This window comes from Theropithecus gelada, chromosome 15, assembly GCF_003255815.1.
Source record: "Theropithecus gelada isolate Dixy chromosome 15, Tgel_1.0, whole genome shotgun sequence".
Classification (NCBI taxonomy): Eukaryota; Metazoa; Chordata; class Mammalia; order Primates; family Cercopithecidae; genus Theropithecus; species Theropithecus gelada.
Genome location: NC_037683.1, coordinates 57,652,924 through 57,673,017, shown reverse-complemented (window position 1 = coordinate 57,673,017; position 20,094 = coordinate 57,652,924).

Genomic DNA, 20,094 nt, shown 5'->3' with positions numbered 1-20,094 from the left:
ATGTTATGCAAACTTTGAGGTGTAACAAAAATGTAAGGTAGATTAAGAGAAGGGGCTACATGAAGTGAAAATTGTACATTGAAGAAAAACTAAACCATGAAAGGGCACTAGAGTTAGACTACCTGAGTTTGAATCAGTACTCTACTCTTGCGAACTGTTTAATCTTGGATACATTACTTAAACCCAGTTTCCTTATCCGTAACAAAGGAATAATATTGTTATGTTCTTGATAACTTTTCTGTGAGGATAAGTCAAGATATTCTATTTAAAATGAGTTAAATCCCTGGGAATCTGAATATTTATTGTATTGCAAATCAATACCAACTATCAAAAAAAAATCCCCACAAACATGGTTTTACATACCATATAATCCAGCAAAATTTTAATGTTGCACAGCTTAGATTTATACAATGATAGGTTTATTTTAGAGATTAGTTAAGACTTGCATCTTTGGTAAACAGAGAAAAAAAAGACCTCTACGTTATACTTAAAAAACTTTTAACAAGAAAGGACTTAGCATTTAAAAACGTTGAGTGATAATTATAGTGTTGGATTTTATTAGATATTCTGCATGAGGAAAAAAGTGGATTAAAATACATTTAATTGTCTGCTAGAAGGTAGATATACAGAAGATTATTATATAGCTAGATGGAAAAGGACGTCTTGAGTCTTTACAATACTTAAAGATCATAAAATTTGATAGAATTTTATAAAGACTCATTCAGGAATAAATGCCTTTCTATGTCATAAAATGTTTTCCGTAATTACTTTTTTTCCTAATTTTAATCCTTACCTCATGGTAGAATGGCAGTTTCCTTTAGGTCTCTGGATACAAAGGAAAATGAAATCCCATTAATGGACATAAAGTAGCTTCATATATGTTTAATACTGCTGGTCCACACATTTCAGAAGCATGGGGGCACTTCCACTTGATTCAGGGGTCTTATGGAGAAAATAAAACAGCACAGCATAGTATAGTAGAGGAAAGAACATACAAACAGATTAAAGCTATGTGACCTTGGACAAATTATCTTTTTTGAGCCCAAGGTTACCTGTGAGTAGAAAGAAGATAACAATTACAGTGTCTTGTGAGGATTAAAGATAATATTTACCGAGTGATACATTTTTTGGCACATGGTAGGTGATCTAAGGGGTAGATAAATATGAATAAATAAAACTGTTGACACAAAATGTTAAGTAGTAACTTGCAAGATTTTGGTAAATACTGATCGAGTCTTAGCTGATGTCATCACTGATGAATAGTCGCGTTCAGCACTGTGGCTTAATATTTTCATTGCCCCCACCCGGTCCAATGATACATGAATGGAGGTTGGCCAGACAGGGATTATGGCAATGAAGCCAGTGTTCTAGGCTTTCTCTTCTTCTCAGGCTATATGCCCTTGTTATTTAGCATGTAAAGGAAGCATTAGTCTAACTTCTACCGGGAACCAGCATTCTCAGTCTTAGCATTCTCTCTTCAATTTTCTTGTCCTTGTTTCTACAATATTTTCTGGCTTCCTCTCCTGACTCTGCCCAGTTTTCCTTTCTTGTTAGTTTACTGAAAAGCTCCTTTACCTTTGCACAACTAGGTTCCTCAGGGGCATTCTCAATCTGCTTCACACTGTGGAAGGGCACAGCCTTCCTTGAGAGCTGCAAAATACATATTGGGACGTTAAAAGTAGTTACTTACTGGTTTTAAGGACTTTTTATTCTTTTAGATTTAAACTGATCAAATCCCCAGATTTACATTTTAGCATATATGAGTTTATCCATTGGTCCAAGATTATCCTTAGAAGGTCACAACGTTTTTTTTTTTGTCTCTTTCCGTTCTTTTTTGAGAAAAAGATTACTGTATAAGTGGTTTATTTACAAGAGTTTGAAACTTTTTTTTTAAACTTTAGTCAGATACTTCTTTTCTGTTTTTTTCTTTCTTTCTTTTTTTATTTCTTTTCCCATAAGAAACTTTTCAAAGCAGTCTGGCATTTTAAAAATATAAATCATTGCTGCTATTTTTGAGGAAGAAGTAGGTCCAGAGCTCTATCTGATTTTTCATCCCTATCATTTCCATGGCTTCTGCAATACCTCCAAGGAACTACAGGTTTCAGGAAATACATTTTAAAACCTCCGTGTTAGTGAAAAAATAACTGGAATTCTTGAGACTTGATTTTTAGCATTAATTCTACCATCAAATTTGTATGCGTCACTGATAGGGTTAATTGTTTCATCTATAAAACAAGTGGTTTAGAACAGTGGTTCTCAATTTGGGCTGCGTATTAGAATCACCTGGGGAGTGTTTTAAAAATCCTGATGCTTAGGCCTCACTCTATACCAATTAAATTAGAATCTCTGGGGCATGACCCAGGCAGCAGTATTTTTAAAAACCCCTCTAGGTGATTCTAATGTGCAACCAGGTTTTAAAACCACTAAAGAATTTGTGAGCAATAATGTTCCCCAAGTCCATGAGTCTGTGCAGCATGTTTTGCTAGATGTCGTTAACATGTACACAGAGTCTAGTATAAAGTGAGGATGAGGGATGAAGGTGGACATAAAGATGGAATCTGGAAAATAGTTTTGTTTTGTTTTTTTTTTTTTTTAAATCCTAGTCGCTCTGTGTTTTGAGCACTTTGTTACATCCCTGATGGGAATGATTTTAACTTCCTATAAAATGAAGTTCTCAAATGGGAAATCATATTTAAATGCAATGTTATTTTTATACCAATAATATCAGTTGTTAATATAATTAGCCAAGAATTATGCCTAAATATTTTATTCATAAAACAAATAGGAAAGGCAGGTTGACTACGGAAATATAAGATATGGTTAATATTCCTCAGTTGATGATATAGATTTAAGGCATATTGAAGTAACATGTTGATAACAATGAAAATCTTTGATACTTACACAGTGTAGGTTACAATTCCCTGCATCAAAAAGGTTAAAAACAAAACCCAGAATTACTGCTGTGTGCATATTGTCCATTATTAAAAACTATTGTTTCACAGGTTTCAAATTAGGAAACAAGAATTTACAGCATTGGTAAGCAATTGATCATGGAAGATATAAAAATTGGATGACAATATTCATGCAACAATCTGCAAATGTCAAATGAATTTATTATGATTGGATGAATTATAGTGAATACTAAATAGTTTAAAAATGATAACAGAATAAATTGATTGATATTAGGTATTTTAGATGCATAACTAAACAGAAATGTCTTTTCATTTTATTACCAAGGCCACTTACATATTTTTTCTCATATTTGTGCAGCTAATAAGTATTCAAGATTCATGTGCTTTAGTCTCCAATTTTTAACAGGGTAGTTCTTTTCTGAAAGTTGGTAACCTTTAAATAAAAGAAAAAGTGCAGTTATCACTTGGACAATATATTAACAATTTTACTACCTATTCTTTAGGCTTTTTTTTTTTCTGGAATAGATTTACCAACAATGGAACAAAAAAAAATTACACATTTTCTGGAGAGAAAGGTCAGTCAGTCTTTTGTGTTTTTGTATTCTGGTCTCCTTACCCTAGAGAAAAATTCACACTAGCCTTTTCATGTGGAAGTGTCCTGAGGGGTTAGATAATATGTCCCAATAATGACAGGCTAGGAGAAAGTCTATAGAGGCAATTTTGACAATGTAGAATTGAGCCAGCAGCAGCATTGACCACTTCTGAGTGAACCATGTTAACAAGGACGATGAGTTCTTTTACCAATGATCATGAGTGACTGCTGGTTGAGAGCAGACTGTAGATTTTCCAGACTGTAGATTCTGATATCCTGGTACGATATAAGGTGAGTAAGGAGAATGGGGCAGGTGAGGAGACGGAAATAGAGTATGTAAGAAAAGGGGGGTGGGGGAGAGCGAGAAAGAGAGCAAGTGAGAGAGAGAGCGAGAGCGAGCACATGTGATATGGGAGGTAGTGGGGATAGGGGAATAGAATGTAGTAGTGGAACAGAAAATGATTGATATGGTATTTTCACCAAATTTGGCCGGTAGAGACTGGAAACTAAATATAATTTGGTTTAGATAAATTAAAGGCATATAACATTTGTCTGTACTTTCTGTGTTGTGGCACAATTCTTAGTTGTCACACACTTTTAAAAATATAAAATTGGTACAAATAATGCCCAATATTTAGTCATTAGTGAGTTCTTTTTAGTGAAAAATATCTAAAATGCTTCTGTGAAGTCTTCTTAGTTTACCATTTACAAAGAGATCTCTATTGTCAACTTAAATTACTATCTATACCACTTATTTTGTGGCTCATTAATATACTTCTTTGAGACATTTCCTTGGTTGTCTGCTATCTCAGAACTCATATACTTCATTAACAGATCTAAATTTTAAACTTCTACCATGGTACGAATTGCCTAAAAAAGAGTTGAATAAGTGAATATATGAATATTCTTCTAGAGTGAGTTGTCTAAGGGCAGGAACTAACAATACTATTTTATCCATGTGTTTTCAGCACAGCACAGTTCAGGCAAGTAGGAAGTGCTCAATACTTGATTGTCAACAAGTACTGCATGAATAGATGAATAGACTAATATGGAATGAAGACACAAATGCATATATCCACTTGCCGAGTTGATTCATTCATATATCATAAAAGATTCATTTGTTATACCCAGATATGAATTTTTAATCCAGTACAATATGTGCTTTTTAGTAATATATTGTGGTAACCAGTCTGATTAATATCAACAATAGAGGAGATTTAGATAATATCTCATAGAAAATATGAAATCTATCCTTACTTTTTCAACCAAATCTTATATTTTATATTTGTTTATTTTCTCTCTTATGCAAAAATGAACATAATCACCCAGCCCGACGTACTTAATTTCTGTCAAGCTCCAATGCCTAAGCACTGTTAGTTTTCTTTGAGAGTTTATTATGAGTTGCCCAAAAGCATCACAAGAGGCCACTATACTTTATCTTAGAAAGATCTGAGCGACAAAATCCAGAAGTTGTTTTGGTGAAGAAAATGTTAGGAACCTCTTGTAAAGTATTTCTGTGCTGGTTTAAAGAAATTCTTTGACAGTTCTCCCATTGAGATGTAGGGTCTGTTTCTAACACCAAGAAAATATGACAGAAGTTATACTTGGTGACTTCTGAGACCAGGTCATGAAAGGCCATGCGTTTTCTGATTTGTTTGCTGAAACACTGAATGGTGACCTGGTAAGTCTGACTATCCTTAGACCTTCATACTGGTGAGGTAGAGTGTCTATGTGCTTGGCTGATCATCCCATCAAAGGCCAGCTGTGAAGAACCATCTTGATAAGTGGGTCCCAAGCCCCAGCTCTTCTAGCTCCCAGCTATTTGAGTCACTCCCTAAACATCAAGGAGAAGAAATAAGCTATGCTTTGTCTGAATTTCTGACCCACAGTCTCTGTGAGCATAATAAAAATGTTTGTTTTATGCCTCTAAGTTTTGGCATAATTTTTTACAGAAAAAGAGTAAATGGAATAAATTTTGTATCCTGAAGAGTATATTTTATTTTAAAAACTATAATACAATAAGTTTTGTATTTGCCATTTATGAGTAATATATAATGCTATATTTAATTTAATCTAAGAAACTCCTAATTTACTTTCTCTGCCCTTTCAAAGTTTGAAATCACTAAATGATAAATTCAGTGACTCATTTTAGCATATTGTGAGCCCATTTGAAAAGCATCTCAATGTTACTTTTTGCTCCTTTCTTCATTTTTCAGTATTTTAATTCTTATAGTGTTCTGCTTTTTACTTTCATTGTGACTTGAGGCAACCGCCATGGAGTCCGGATGTAGCCTGGGTTCCTTGAAGGCATTGTTCTTGGCTTGAGTCACTTTTTCACTGGACTGTCTTCTGGGATATGTTAATATACATGATAAAATAAAAGAATTTCATGGTCAAAAAACTGAGAAACATCATGTTTTAAATGCTCTTCTTAGAGAGTCATAATTAACATTAGCATATGTAATAATCTGAGAAGTCCTAGTATAAGGAAATCTGTTTGACTCTGTTTAATTCAGTGTTTCTGAACTCTTTTGATCATACCTAGATCATGTGACCATACAACACTCTTACAGAATATGCTTTTTAATAGCTAATGTCTTGTACTACCAGTTTAGAAAATGCTGATTGATCTAGATGGAGTAGTAATTAGAAATGTTCATAATTAGCCAAGCAGTAATAAGTAAATATTAGTAATTGGCAAATATTCAAAGAGCTTACTTTATTTTTTTCTTTCATTTATATACACTCTTTGAAATTATTAAGTGTACAAGAACATAAATGATGGCCTTAAAAACTCTAAGGAATGAATGATTGATAAATGTGAAGAATTCTAGGAGGTAATGTCAGAGAAAAAGGTATTAGCAGCAATTAAAGACTATTATAGATAATGTGGGTCAATTATGAATAGCTCTATCCCTCCTATGTGGTTCCAGGGTGTTTATCAGAGTTTCCAGAAGATGCATAACAAAATGTTGGAAATATGCATATTTAATTTTATGATTATTTAAATTTGCTTTTAGTTGTATTGTTTAACTCTCTTGTAATTTTAAATAAGAGTAGAGGAGGGTGTAATCATGAGTGTAAAATAATTGAGAGCTCCAGGTCTGAGTAGAACAGAAAATTCACAGCTTTGGAGAGTGAGGTAACACCTTGGTATCCCAGTCTCATTGGGGAATGGTGTATTCTGGCCAACTAAGTCTCCAATTACTTCATTTTGACAGCAAAACTGATATTAGAGCACAGATGTGAGGGCTGAACTATAGAACTCTCTAGATTGATTTTTCAAGTGCTGTATACATTTTTAGAAAAGCAGCACTTTAACAGCTACAAATCTTTAATAGAGTTGCTAGACCATCAACTGACATGTCAACACACCTTGAAAGAAGCCTCATCAAATGCAAAGGTAAAGTTCTGTCAGATAGCGTTAGCAAAGCAAAATAAACTCATAGGAAGAAGGAAATATTTCTTCCAAATACCCAAGTGTTATAAAATAAAACACCTCAAAAGTCCTTAAGATATTTCTAATACATTATCTGGGTAAAAAGGTAAGAAATTGAAAAGGCAAGAAGGTAAATGAAAGTGCTTCTTTAAATATTTAAATAGGAAGTGATAAAAATGTAAAAGTGAAACTGTATTTATTAGTGGAGGAAAAAAAACAACTCAAGTTAATTTCAAGCTGCCATGGGATAAAAGCAAAGATGAGCAAGATAATGTGTCACTGGCTTGGGGAAATGTAAAAAAAAATATGTTGTTAATAGTTAAATTAAGCCAGAACTTATTAATTTCTGATAGAAACTATTTATTTCAGAAAACTAGATAATTTCTGAAGAAAAGGGTTCTAGGTCAAATAAATGTGGATCAAACAATAACAGATCTTTTTACTGAGTCTTTAATATACTAATGTGTTTTTCAAATCATTCTAACAGACATTTATTATATAGTGTTCCCCAAATTTACTTGGCTATGGAAATTTTTGTTTGTTTGTTTGTTAAGACTTATCCTCTTTTGGGACTCAGGTCCAAGGAGCAAACTTTGGGAAACACTGATCTAGCCCTTTTGTTTGATAAAGCTATTGTTGACCTTGCTATGAGACTAGCTGACAGGTGGCCTGTAGGCACCTCATGGCTCCTGCCGTTAGAACTCATGGCTCTAATTAGTGAATTTAGGTGGAACTTGTACCTTTCCCTGGCTTAAATCACCACATTAATTTTTCCATCTATAAGACAGGGATTATTATCTTTTGTAGAGGGTAAAATGAGATGAAGAAAGGTGATAAGCCTCTCAAAGTCACACAACATGAACACTACCATGTCAGAATTTGAACTTTCAACTTCTTTCTCCCATTCTGCTAAGTATTGCCTTCCAGATTAAAAAAATATATAATATCTGTTTTTAGTTAAAAGAGTGAGCTGTGGCTTGGATTGAGCCCCTCTTCTTTGAATGGGACTCTAGTTTGACTAAAATTTAGAGAAGAAGTTCTGAAGCTTTTAATGAAAGGCTATATTTATCAAAAATAGGGCCCAGTTATTAAATACTAAGGCTTATATCATTAAGAAAGAGGAAGGAAGAAAAACCTATTCCCAGTTTCGATGAAAAGAGAGAAGGCTTTTGAAAAATAAGGGTGGGCTTTCCAAACAGAGCAGTCATGAAAAGTTGAATGCCCAAAATGAGTACAGTTTTACAAAAATGTATAAACATTTGGTTTCAGACACAGACATATTCAAAAGATGGTTACACATGTGAACGTGAACCTTGGAAGGGAGGGCTGGCTATAGGGAAACACTGGCCATCTTCATGAATAAGAAATTTGAAAATGAAGGAACGGTTGGAGTTATATTAATGATTCTCAAATTAGTTTGTTCTCTCCCTCTCTCTCTCTCTCTCTCTCTCTCTCTCTCTCTGTGTGTGTGTGTGTCTCTGTCTCTTCTCTCACTCTTTCCCTCATTCTCGTGCTTCTCTATACTTTTTCATACTTTTACTGCTTTCTGTTTGTCTTTTATAAAGAAGTCATCTTTATGAATCAGATACCTAATTATGGAACACCAGTGGGATTACTGAATTCTGTGATCTATTTGTAGAGTGCTAGTAGTTCCCTGGTAGGGCCTTTCTTTGCCCAAGGCCCAGTTACATTGTGGTTGTGGTAGTGGAAGTCTCTTCATATGTTTGCTTGTTTTTCCAAGATCAAGTGGCATTGCCTTATTCACTTGCCTTTCCCCATTTACCGTTTTCAATTTCCTAAAAGGATTGTTGCATGTGGTCTATGACGATTTAGCTATTGAAAGAAGATCGGTCTGTCTGAAAACTGGCTGGTTTCCACAAGAAATGTTTACTATATATTCCTAATTTGTGGAAATTGTACTTTGAGAAGTATTGATAAGTATCCTGATACAAAGTTTGAAGGAGAGCACATAGGGGAAGAGAAGGTTGGATTTTCTAACTCAGTCTTTGTAAGGAAAGATGTAAGAGCTCTTAAAAGCATCCCCTCTTGAATTTGGTTACTGACTTTTACTGTTCATGTTCTAGCAGAGTGAGCTTTTCACCCTGGAAAACTCAGGCACTGTACAGTTTTCTAAACAAATACAGTTCAGCTCATCACTTCTCGTCCTGGGGATTATGTGGATCATTGGTAAGTGAATGAAACATCCTGTATGAGATGGCAAGTTTCTCTGGTAAAGGGTGAGCATCAACTTCAATGAACATCATAGTCAGAAACAAATCCAACGCTAGTGTAAAACTTTGAAATCCTAAAGTGAAACATTCTACCTACTTAGAAATTGGATTATTAGGCCGAGTTTCTTTATAGCACCTCTCACATTTTTCTTATTTGCTACTTGATTATATCTCTTCCTATCCTCTCTGCCTATTCACAGGAAGGTAAGATCCATGTTTACTGTTGCATTGCCAGTGTCTAAAATAGTGCTGGGCACATAGTAGATTTTCAATAAATGTTTGCTATATGAATGTCTCAAGGGATTAATAAATAAACACATCTTCATTTTAAGGGAAATTGAGTCAGGTGAGGTTAAATGGTTTACCAAAAAGTGTTATAACAAACTCATAGATAGACTAGAAGTAGAATCCTGTATCCTAATTCTGAAACCAGCAAAATTTACCTCTGTGTCTTTTATTTTATCTGTTGTAATTGTTCATGTTTACTAAAAAGGCATTTGGAATTTTAGACTAATTATATGCCAGGCCTAAGATAAGTTCTGTCTGATGGTGAATCGTTGTTTTAATTTTTTTTTTTTTTTTTTTTTTGAGACGGAGTTTTGCTCTGTAGCCCGGGCTGGAGTGCAGTGGCCGGATCTCAGCTCACTGCAAGCTCCGCCTCCAGGGTTCCCGCCATTCTCCTGCCTCAGCCTCCGGAGTAGCTGGGACTACAGGCGCCCGCCACCTCGCCCGGCTAGTTTTTTTTGTATTTTTAGTAGAGACGGGGTTTCACCGTGTTAGCCAGGATGGTCTCGATCTCCTGACCTCGTGATCCACCCGTCTCGGCCTCCCAAAGTGCTGGGATTACAGGCTTGAGCCACCGCACCCGGCCGTTGTTTTAATATTGTTTGTAACCTGTTGACATTATAGTTTTTGAATTGTCTGAGATTTTTTTTCTCACATTTTAGTGCACTGAATAAGTCTTATAAACATGAAACTAAACTTACTTTTAAAAATCTCCTGTTACATAGAAATCTAGTAACATTCTTTTATTAGATGAATAAAACAATTGCAATACTAATTTAAGAAATCAATTCATAGTATTCTTATGAATTATTTTTGGTTATAAATTTTTAAATTATAAATTTTATTTGTGTACTAATATTTTGCTCAGATAGTTATATTTTATTTTAAAGGGATTAATTTTACATTCTGTTATACTTTAGTAATAAAAAGTAATTGTTTTTGGTAGACCAAACTGTGTTTAAATTTTTCTCACCCTCCCTTCTTTCTTTTCTTCCTTTTTCCTGTCCTCCTTCCATGACTCAGCAATTCTCTACTCGTTAGAGTGTCTAGCAATGCCCTGTTCTTCACCTGTGTGCTGGTTACACAGGAATTAGCTTTATAATTACTAGTGTAATTGCTAGTATTACTAGTATATTATACTAGTAATTATAAACTGTGTAACTGTGTGTTTCATGTACTGATCTGCATACATATTTAATAAAAATTTAAAAAATTAAAAGCAAAGTTATATTAGTGCATATGTTTTCATCTACAATGGATGTAAATTTAATGAAACATTTGTTTGTATCATTATTTCTGATTCTCAGAAATTTATAAAAGTTCCAGAGTATGAAACTTTCTATTTATGTTCCAATTTATTTATGAACAAGATTCTAATAGACAATACATATAACTGATTTATTCCACTTAATTTTTTTTTTTTTATCAGACGTGCACTGAATTATATAAAGAACATAAAGGATGAGAATTGCCTGTTTTACTTTTTGACTCTTCTGGCATAAGTAATCAAGTCAATTTTAGTAAAATTTCTAAAGGACAAAGTAATTTCAAATACTTTCAAGTACTTTTCTTCTATTGTCTGTAGAGTAGACATAGAGGTATGTAATTAAAAACTTTATATAGCCTCTAGTAGATAAAACATATCTTTGATAAACTTTTGCTTTTATAACCTTTAGAACAGATATGTTTATCACATATTTGTCAACAGAATATAATTTTGTTGAGGTCATTCTGCCAACAGAAAAGAAAAAGCATGCCTCTCCCTACCACCCCCTAATTTAATTATAGATTTATTGCTTTATGGGTATAGATATTCATGGGTTCCAAATTCAAATATGAACAGATACATTTTGTAGAAAAAACTAATACTTTAAATTATGAAATTTAAAAACCCATCATAACATCATTACATTACATATCCAGTGCAAAGATAATATACTATATATACTTACTTTATTTCCTATCTGATAGGGTATTTTTGCACAAATGTAATTCTACCTGTAAATAAAATACTGATTTATAGTTATTGGAACTTGAGACTATAGAAGGTTTTCCTCCAATTTTTTAAAAATTAATTCTTGTAAAAAGGGAAAGTAAGGCCCATAAATAAGTTTAAAAAGTTTTGACTCAGAATGTAATCTTTTGATCATGTATACAAAAGTAGATGTTTATTTCTTTTGTTGTAGAATAATTAAACTTTATTTTAAAAAGAGAAAAGAAAAAAAGGATAAAATAAACCAAAAGGCAGATATAGTTTATAATGAATTAGTCTTAGAAGTAAATCAGCCCATTGGGAATGAACTTCTGCTTTTGAAAATGCAACACAGAGAAACATATTAAACTCTGATTTTTGATGATAGAAGCAAGGGGATAAAATTTATATACAGATTGAATTCTGGTTGTATTTCTGGGACTGCATTTGTGCATGCTGCTTTGAGACCCACATCAACTCTTTATCTTTCTCCTTAACAGATCAGTATTGAAATGAGAAGCCCAACAGCTACTAAACCCTGGGCCAAGTATTCTTTCCACTCCACCAAACTCTCTCTTATTGTTCCATTACTTAGCCTCTGCCTTTGGATTGGTACAGATATTTAACTTGAGAGAGAAGACAAGGATAACACATTAAATAATAATTGTTGGGAAATTTATTGTTTAAGCTACCTGATGTTTATTGATATCTGAAATTTGCAACACTCCCTGTCAGGTTAGAGATACAAGTGAAGTGTGAAGCTTGCCATATCCTGAGGACAATACCTTGCATGTGCTTATTTGCTGACGGAATGAATGGTAATTTTATGAATGAATGAATGTATGAATGAATTAAGGATAGAAAAAAATTGTAAATAACTATTACAAGTTGAACTAAATGGAACACTTAAGACTAGGCCAACCCTACACTTGTGGAAGGATAAGAAGAAAGACAGCTAACATATAGTTGGGAGGAACACAGGAGAATTTACGAGAATAGCAGATCAAATGTAAGATGCATTTTGAAGGATTACAATCAAGACGTATTTCATGGAGGAGTTGGCACTTGAGGTAAGTATAACAATAGTTTAAATTTCTTTTTTTGCTGTTCTTTCTACAAATTGCAATGAGAACATTCACTCTTCTTTAATTTTGATTCTTTTATTTGAAAACTGGGTTAATTCAAATAAAATTATCCTTCCTTAGCAAAGGTAGGATTTCTTTATCGAATGTCACCTTCATTATTAATGCAATTTAGTATTATAAGACGTTCACACTTTATACAGAATAGTGCATGGCATGTTGTAAGGGGTTAATGTTTGTTATTCAACTGACTGTATATCAAGTTATAATCACAGAAAGCTTTAAACCAAGAGCTTCTACTTTTCTGGTTGCTGCCTTGATCAGCTTTCCTTTTTCTTCCCCCTAAGGCTCTGTCTTTGGACTTCCATTCTATGCCTGAACTAACTATTGGTAGTCTCATCCAGTCTCATGGCTTTAAATATCATCTATATGATGACTATTTGCAACTGTACAGTTCTAGCCTGTAACTCTACCTTGGACTCCAAACTCCTATATGCACTACTTAAATGACATCTGTTGTCAGTATTTAATAGTTACTTCAAACATAATACATCTAAAATGAAATTCTTTAGTTTGCTCCTAACAGTTTCCCCACCTTATCTAATGCCACCTGAATTTCTCCAGTTGCTCAAACCAAAGACATTGGAGTCATCATTGTTTCTTTTATACCCACGTCCAATTCATTAGCAAATCCATTGCCCCTGTTTTCAAAATATGTTCAGAATCTGACCATTTCTCTTAAGGTCCATTGCTACCAACTCTTCATTGAGGGACATTATGTTGGTAGCTTGAAATCAGCCATCATGAGAGTATATCCACCTCAGAAATTGGCAAACACTACACATTGGGGATTATTTTCTGAGAGACTGGGTTTTAACCCATTTAAAACACCTTTGGTTGTTGGGTAATGTGTAGAAAGATGAGGAATATGATTTGATATTGTGGATAACTAACCCTTTCAGCTGCAGGCTATAGCCAGGTACTTTCCTTTATGAAGGTCAGAGATTTTATTTAGCCAGTGTGGTAAAGGGAATTATGGAAGGTGAACAAACCAGGAGAATCTGCATTGTAGAAGGAAATTCAAATAGTCATGAGACAGGAAGGAGGAAAAGAAGGATTGGTAGCCATTATTAGAGGCAGCCATTACATTCATGAATCTTTTCCAGTTGGTAATTGAATGAACAAAGGTCTAGGGTTCACATTCCTGAAAATGGAGGCAAGGTAACGGCTAGATGATCACAAGACTTCAGCCACATAGATTAAAGATAAGGACAGGGTTCCATTCCTAACATTGTGAAGAATGTTAGTCAGGGATGGAATATTATCTGGAAAATGGTGTCTTGGCAAGATTAATAACTTAATGCCCATTAATATGGTTTATCACACTTTAATATTTTTATTTCAGTAGTTTCACACTTTAATTTTTGTTCAACCCTGAAAACAGTGGTTCTGAGGTTTATGCATCAGTATTACCTGGACTTGTTAAAACAGATTACTGGGTTCCATCCCAGAGTTTTTGATTCAGTATGTCTGTGTCAAGGCTTGAGAATATATATGTCTAAGAAAATCTCCAAAGATATTGGTGATGCAGATCTGAGTGTCTCAATTTGAGAACCACTTATCTACAAAAAAAGCAAGGAGCAGGCAGGGATGGTGGAGACTGCCTCTTGTTTTTGATGCCTCTTGCTAATGATTGCTGTGCCCAACTTCTCTAATATGGTTCTGAGCAAGTCAGCTATAGCCCCAAATGTACTGTCTCAAAGGTTCTGCAGTTAGCCAGACCCTTACTCTTTGGAAGGCAGTTTAGTTTCCTTGATGGTATTATTCCTTGTTCTTTGGGTGGCTTATTCCTACTGGTGGCATGTAGTACTCTTCTTGAAAAGAGTTCTCATTCATCAGTACTTAATTAAATTTTCAGAACAATTATGATCCTAGTGATATTTTATTGTCCTTGATTAGCTAGTTCCTCAATCCAATACTGAGTTTAGTCACATGATACAGAATAAATCGGAAAATACAGAGTTCCATTGATAACAAAGGTGCCAGTTCTCATCCCCAGCCCAAAGAATATTGCAGGCATAGAAAACAAGACTGATTTTAGGCTCTGTTGGTTAGGAAATTGAGCTGATGAATAGATTTTCTTTAGAAAATTAGATAAGTGGTTCTCAAAGTGAGATACTCAAATCTGCAACATCAGTGTCTCTTGAGATCTTGTTAGATGTGCATATTCTCAAGATTTGCCAAAGACATACTAAATCGAAAACTCTAGGATGGAACACAGTAACACCTACATGTCCTGAGAGAGAGAGAGTGTGTGTGCATGTATGTGTGTAAGAATTGTTAGGGGGAACAGAGAGAAAGCTAGAAAAAGAAGTAGAAGTGTGCAGCTGAATCTGTAGGTAGAAGAAAGTATCAGAAACTAGCTGGGAAGAATTAGAAAAGTAGGGGTTGCTGCAATATTATATTTGTTCCTTATAAGATCATAGTCATCTAATAAGTAGCAAAAATGTATTAAAATCTTCTGTGCATATGATATACTAATGATATAGTAATACAGCTCACTTGCTAATTACACATATTTTAAAAATTTATTCATTAAAAAAATCACTCTAGGGCCTCTACAAGTATCTTACTCCACAAATGAAAGATGAATTGCTTGAACTTGTAAGCTTTTGTTTTGATAAAGGCATGTTTTACATATCATTTACTTTTTACATTTCTTTTAAAAGTATTTTAACATTATAAATTTTCACTAATTTATACTGATGTTTTCAATTAATCCAAATTGTGGAAGCTTTCTTTCTTCACTAATCCTTCAGTCCTCCAAGCTCTGTTAGTTGAGATGATAATTAGAAGTTTAGTGAAAAAATGTTCACACAAGAAGAAGTGTAAAGGTTAAGATGTTTGCATCACTACTTGGAGCATGTCTACCTTTCATTTTTAGCTCTTGACTTTCCGGTTTATTATGTTAAGTAGATTTAAACTCCATCAGTGGTTCCTTATCTTAACTGCACATTAAAAGCATCTTTTGAAAATAGTAATTTCTCACTGCCACCTCTATATATTTGTCTAGGATGTGTGTCGTAGTCCTTTTGTGCTGCTATCAAAGTGACAAAATACCAGAGACTGAGTAGCTTATAAACCACATAAATTCCTCAGTTCTAACAGCTGGGAAGTCCAAGATTGAGGTGCCAACAGATTCTCTTCCTAATGAAGGCCCACTTCCTGATTCATAGATCACACCTTCTTGCTGTATTCTCACATGGTGAAAGGGACAAGGTAGCTCTCTGGGACCTCTTTTATGAGGGCGCTAGTCATGTTCATGAGGGTTTTGTCCTCATGACCTAATTGCCTACCAATGGCTCCACCTTGTGATACTATCACATTGGTGATTATGAATTTTGGAGGGACGCAAACATTCAGACCACAGTAATGGACTAGAAATTGAACTTAAAAAGCTTTCTAGGTGGTTTCAATGTGCAACCACCTTGAGGATGACTGCACAAGAGAAAAACAAAATTCATGATAACTTAGAATAACTGAATGAACACATTTTGACAAGTTTTTAAATCCAGCAGCCAAACCTGGTTATTCTGTAGTGATTTACAATTCACTTCATCTTTTAAGTATAAAAATGTTTAAACTCACCCTGATCTTGTGACATGAGCAAGGGAGATGATACTGTATTCATTTTACAGAAGAGGAGGCTAAGAATTTATATTAATTTTGTAAATTTAATTAGGTACTTAAGTAATTTTCTGAAAATTTATTTATTATTTATTAGCAACATATGTATTGCTAAGCGCTGGACTGGGAGATTTACATTTCATAACATGAAGATGATACATTCAATTCTCATAGCATTAGGATGCTTTCCTTTTTATACACAAACTTGACCCTCAATGGATACAACCGTAGCTTATGTTTTCCTCTTTTTTTGTAACCAGTATTAGCTTTAAAACATTTCAGGCACAGTTCGCATTTATCATCCTTGTTTATTTTGACTTATTCATCACATTCAGGATGTTTACAGTACTTTCCTAACTTTGGGGCCATTATTAAGCTTAGAAGTGACATTAACCTTCCCAGAGAGAATTGTCGACACAGGAAAGCTGACAGCCTGATCTTCTAATATGAAATCACAGGTTTGAAAGGTGAGGAAATTGACCTTGAAATCTTCCCTTTGCCGCCTACTGGACTCTGAGCAGTCAAAGTCATTCTGACTGAAGGGCAAGCTGGGCCATTTGCTCTTTGCCTTTTATTACACTTTTTGTGGCAGACCAAACCTCCATTAGAAGACTGTTGAAAAATGCCATAAGCACAGCTGCAAGAAAGATTTCTTTGTGCTCGCACATCAGCACAGTAGCTTCTGGGCTTATTTGAATGCCATGGTGAGCGCTTTTATAAGGCAGCCTCACATCTTTAGAACAAACGTGTGGTGGAGTTGGGATTTGAACTCAAATTTACCGACTGCCAGACTTGTGCTCAGATCAGCAGGTTCTACAACTACCCAGCTGTTTGTTCTTGTAGAATTGGGCTGAGCAGCAAAGAAAGAGAGAGCATAGCTTATGAAATAACATGATTGGTTCACCAAGGGCAAATATGTGGATCAGGAGCTTGATGCTTCTGTCAGTAATAAATGAATAAGAGAAGACTCATCAGTGGCCATCTTAATAAATACATTAATGAAAGAATGGAAATGTGGAAAGAATGTAGTGGAATCCCTATTCAAGCAGATTTTTTCCAGATGGTCAAATGGTAGGACAAGAGGTTTTCAGAAGCTACAGCTGAGAACTTTAGAACACTGAATACTAAATAACTTTAGAACTTTAGGAATACTGCTTGGAGAGAAATGAAAACTATTTCCCAAAGGAGAATTCTTGTAGCCTGTACCTTTGTTCCATTCACTCCTTCCAGCATGGGCAGGTGCTTGCGGAAAGGACTGATACTGGCTTTATCTGGCTTTTATTAATCTCTATCTACTGAAAGTAAAACCAGATATCATTAGTTAAAAATGGGTTCCAATTCAACAGTTTCACTTATAGTATGGGCATCATTATCCTCTCCCATTTTATCAGCGTTGAATATCATTTATACAATTGTTAGTAATCTTACAACCATAAAACATGAAATTAATTAAACAAAAACCACTTCTTTAGAGCATTAATAAAAACCAACTGCACTTTAAAAAATAAGTTTTCTGCTCTATCCATGTTGCTGTAAAGGACGTGATCTTGTTCCTTTTTACGGCTGTGTAGTATTCCATGGTGTATAGGTACCACATTTTCTTTATCCAGTGTCTCATTGATGGGCACGTGGTTTGATTCCATGTCTTCGCTATTGTGAATAATGCTGCAATGAATGTACACATGCATGTATCTTTATAATAGAATGATTTATATTCCTTTGGGTATATACCGAGTAGTGGGATTGATGGATCAAATGGTATTTCTGTTTCTAGATCTTTGAGGAATCACCACACTGTCTTTTATAATGGTTGAACTACTTTACATTCCCACCAACAGTATAAAACCATTTCTTTTTCTCCCCAGCCTCGCCAGCATCACCGTTATCCTCAGCAAGCTAACCCAAGAAGCAGAAACCAAACGCTGCGTGTTTTCACTTATAAGTAGGAGATGAACAATTGAACGATGAGAGCACATAGACACGTGGTGGGGAACAACACACAGTGGGGACTGTTGTGGGGGCGGAGCAAGGAAGAGCATCACGAAGAATAGCTAATGGAAGCTGGGCTTAATACCTAGGTGATGGGTTGGCCTGTGCAGCAAACCACCGTGGCACATGTTTACCTATGTCACAAACCTACACATCCTGCATATGTATCCTGAAACTTAAAAGTCAATGAAAAAAATTAATAAAACAAAGCCTGTTATAATTAACGCTACATATTCAATCATTTGAAGCCTCCATTATGTCAGGGTACAAGAGATTTAGTTTTTGACAGGATCGTCTCCCCAAAATTTGGGGATTTCTTAGAGGATGCTTATGCATTATACAAATCTGTTCTTGGTGTAATGTTCCATTCCACTCATGAACCAAACGTCTTCTACGAGTCTCCTTGTACAATTTCTAGGTGAGAGATTTCCCTTAGGCTAGTATGTTATTCACATGTAGAAACATACTTTCCATTAATTTATTTCAGTGATAGCTGATATGAAGCTGAAATTTAAGTAAAAGGCCAATGAAATATTAGGGATAACATAAGAAAAGTGTTACAGCTTCTATATAATATATACATACGTGTGTGTATATGTTGAGTTTGTGGATGTGTATATACATACTTCATTTCTCCTCTAGTATTTCAGTTCTAGCTCCTTTATGCCATTCTTTCGTCCAGATACCTGCTCTGAGGGAATCCATGTTGGTAATAAGGATAACACTCTGAAGTGTGGAAGAGAAAGGAACAGATGGCTACAAAACAAAAAGAACTGCACTATTTAAAAGCAGCCCCTCCCACAGACTAGTGTTCCTTTAAGGTACACAGTCACACTGCTTTTTGAAAGAGAACAGTTTCCTCAGTGGCAACTGAAGCCGTTGTTTGGATAGAAATGTGTGTTTTTAACATGATTTGGCATATATTGGTAAGATGCCAGTAGAATTGTGGAATACTGCGGCTGGAAACCATTGTAGAGGGCTTGCAGTGCAAACTTTCTCTAAATGGATGAGAGAACAGAGGCATAGAAAGCTACATGCCCTATTTTAGACAACTGAGATACTTAGTAGCTGAAAGACGACTAGAAGCCTGAGAACCACTAAGTCAGGGTTATTGATGGCTTTCTCATCCTCTCTAAAATGTGTGACCAAATTTGGGCATTGTTGATTTATTGTAAAATGGTACACCAAAGCAGATCCTGTTGGTAAATAGCATAAAACCCAGGGACATCCATAAAGAAAATAATAAAGTAATGCTCTTTGATTTCTCTTTCATTCCTCTTCCTTCCCTTCTTTCACATTTGATCTCAGCCCTTGTAGTACAGGAGCCTATGCTCACTTTCAGGCCCCCGTTCTATACATACTCTGACTAGCGTCTTAGACTCAAGCTTACTGTTTTGGCTGTATCTTAAGATCATAACTTTCCCATTGCTCTTGATCCAAAAATAGTGTATTTGTTTTTTGTAAATTTATTCTGACATTCTGTACTCTTCTCAAGATAGTGTGAAAATGTCTAAGTCATTAAAGACAAGCAAATATTTAATGAATTATCTTCCAGGGGCACAGTGTTATAATCTACCAGTGTGTCTTAAACCTTAATCTGCATGTAAGTCACTCAAAGACTTTATTAAAATGCAGATTCTGATTCAGCAAGTCTAGGTGGGCTCTGGGATTCTGCATTTCTAAGTTGTTTCTCAGGTGATGCTGATGCTGCTGGTACATTGACCATACTCTGAATAATAAGGCAATTGCTATAATAGTTAAAATACTTGCATTTCAACAGAGGGAATCAATATTTTGAACTAAAAATGACAACATGGGAATTTCAAGCAGAAGTGTTCCTGACAACCTTTGTATCCCTACATATTGTCAGGTGGTTATTTTATCTCTGTATCAGATCCATTTGGG